The sequence below is a fragment of the Eriocheir sinensis genome, chromosome 29, assembly GCF_024679095.1.
Source record: "Eriocheir sinensis breed Jianghai 21 chromosome 29, ASM2467909v1, whole genome shotgun sequence".
Lineage (NCBI taxonomy): Eukaryota > Metazoa > Arthropoda > Malacostraca > Decapoda > Varunidae > Eriocheir > Eriocheir sinensis.
Genome location: NC_066537.1, coordinates 17,922,781 through 17,925,280, shown reverse-complemented (window position 1 = coordinate 17,925,280; position 2,500 = coordinate 17,922,781). Strand labels below are relative to the sequence as shown.

The 2,500-nt window shown below is 39.2% G+C and overlaps 1 protein-coding gene across 4 annotated transcripts in view; it reads left to right on the top strand.

Annotated features, from left to right (window-relative positions):
* Window positions 1-2,500, top strand: part of LOC127005246 (cell adhesion molecule Dscam2-like) — a 137,945-nt gene that overhangs the window by 102,562 nt on the left and 32,883 nt on the right. The window lies entirely within an intron of this gene.

Here is a 2,500-nt window from a genome sequence, read left to right as displayed (position 1 = left end):
TTTTTTTTTTTTTTTTTTACTGTTTTTACTTCGACTTTCAAACTTCCATAACCTTTTTCTTTCTTTTTCTTTCTTTGTTTTTTTTTCTTTAATTTCACTTTTTTTTGTTTTTTGGTGGAAGCGAGTTTTTTTCCTCCTCTTTTTCTGTCACTCACATCCTCCTCCTCCTCCTCCTCCTCCTCCTCAGGGCATTGTGACATTATAATTTCCACCCCTAATTACACCACACTGAGCTAATTAGAAAGTTAACCTGCCTCATTACACCTTCTTCGTCCCCTCCCATTGTCACCACCCTCTTCCTCTCGTCATCTTCCTCTCCTCCTCCTCCTCCTCCTCTTCTCCTCTTCCTTCATCCCCTCTCCTTCCTTCCTATCTCTTTTTCGTTTCTTGACATTTTATTTCGTCCTTCGTCTTCCCTTCTTTTTCCTCCTCCCTTCTTTTGTCCTTTTTTCTCTTCTCCTTCTTATCTATTCTTTCCTCCCTATCATTTTCTTCCTTCCCTATCTCATTCTCTTCCTCTCTTTTCCTTTCTCAGTCTTCCTTTTCTTCAATTCTCTATCTTCTAAACCTACACATTCCCTTCCCTTTATTTCCTTCCTTTCCTTCCCTTCCTTCCTTCCTTCCTTCCCTTCTCTTCTTTTCCTTCCTTCTCCCTTCCTTTCCTTCCCTTCCTTCCTTCCTTTTCCCTTCCTTTCCTTCCTTCCTTTCCTTTCCCTCCCTTCCCTTCCCTTCCCTTCCCTTCCTTTCCTTTCCTTCCCTTCCCTTCCCTTCCTTTCCCTTCCCTTCCCTTCCCTTCCCTTCCCTTCCATTCCCTTCCCTTTCCTTCCCTTCCCTTCCATTCCATTCCCTTCCATTCCCTTCCCATCTTTCCCCTTCCCATCATTCCCCTTCCCTTCCCCCAGCAGTGAAGGGAAGGGCTCGTGCGGGGATCGTTAAATTTAACTAGCCAGTAAAACACCAGAGGATCAAAGCGACAGAGCAAACAACAATAAAGTCCAGGTATTGAAAATGAACTGAATGAAAATGAACAGGTGTGTGTGTGTGTGTGTGTGTGTGTGTGTGTGTGTGTGTGTGTGTGTGTGTGTGTGTTGTGTGGTGCTGAAAACAAAACAAATAAGAGAGAAAAAGAGAGAGAGAGAGAGAGAGAGAGAGAGAGAGAGAGAGAGAGAGAGAGAGAGAGAGAGAGAGAGAGAGAGAGAGAGAGAGAGAGAGAGAGAGAGAGAGAGAGAGAGAGAGAGATAGTAAAGAGGAAATGATGACCCGAAGAAACCAGATGAAAGAGGAGGAGGAGGAGGAGGAGGAGGAGGAGGAGGAAGAAGCTAATAAGGGATAAAGAGCGGAAAATGGGATGAAGAGAAAATGGAGAAGAGTGAGGTAAGGAGGAGGAGGAGGAGGAGGAGGATGAAAAACGTTATGAAGACAAAGAAATAATGAATAATATAAAACGTTTCGAGAGAGAGAGAGAGAGAGAGAGAGAGAGAGAGAGAGAGAGAGAGAGAGAGAGAGAGAGAGAGAGAGAGAGAGAGAGAGAGAGAGAGAGAGAGAGAGAGAGAGAGAGAGAGAGAGAGAGAGAGAGAGCATAAAATATATTTAAAAAAACGTAAAGAGAATAAATTATTAGACTCGTTCTCGGGAATGCAAATAAAACACCAACTCCTCTGTGTGTGTGTGTGTGTGTGTGTGTGTGTGTGTGTGTGTGTGTGTGTGTGTGTGTGTGTGTGTGTGTGTGTGTGTTTTCCTTTCTCCAGGGTCATGTATCAGAAAAGAAAAAAAAAAAACACAGAAAAAAAACACCAATTGATTAAAAGAAAAAAAAAAAAAAACAGGAAACGAAATCGATGCAAAAAAAGTATAAAAAAAATCGATTATTCTTTTTTTATCTTTTTTTTTTTTAATTCGTTTTCGTATTCTTGTTTTTTCTTCTATTCTTTTTTTCTCTTTTTCTTCCTTCCTCTAATTTGGTCTCGTCTACTTTTTTCTCTTTTCTTTTTTTCATTTTCTTTCCTTCTATCATGAGCAGTAAGTGTGTGTGTGTGTGTGTGTGTGTGTGTGTGTGTGTGTGTGTGTGTGTGTGTGTGTGTGTGTCTGTTGTGTGTGTGTGTGTGTGTGTGTTAAATTTACGATCATGATTCATTTCGTTTTTCTTTCTACATTTCTCTCACGAATGTTTTTTTTCTTATATTTTTTCTCGTTTTTTCTTTAATTTTCATGTTTTGTTTTTCTTTTCTTTACTTCTCTGCCATTAATATGCTTTTTTTTCTTTCTTTCTTTCTCTGTGTGTTGTGAATTTATTATGACCAGAGTAATAACGTGTGTGTGTGTGTGTGTGTGTGTGTGTGTGTGTGTGTGTGTGTGTGTGTGATAATTACAGAGGGAGAAAAAAAATAATAAAACTTGCATGATGAATTTCAATGTTTTTTTTATTTATTTATTTATTTATTTATTTATTTTTAATTCTTCGTTGCAAATTACGTCTTTCCGTCATTAATTATTTCGCGAG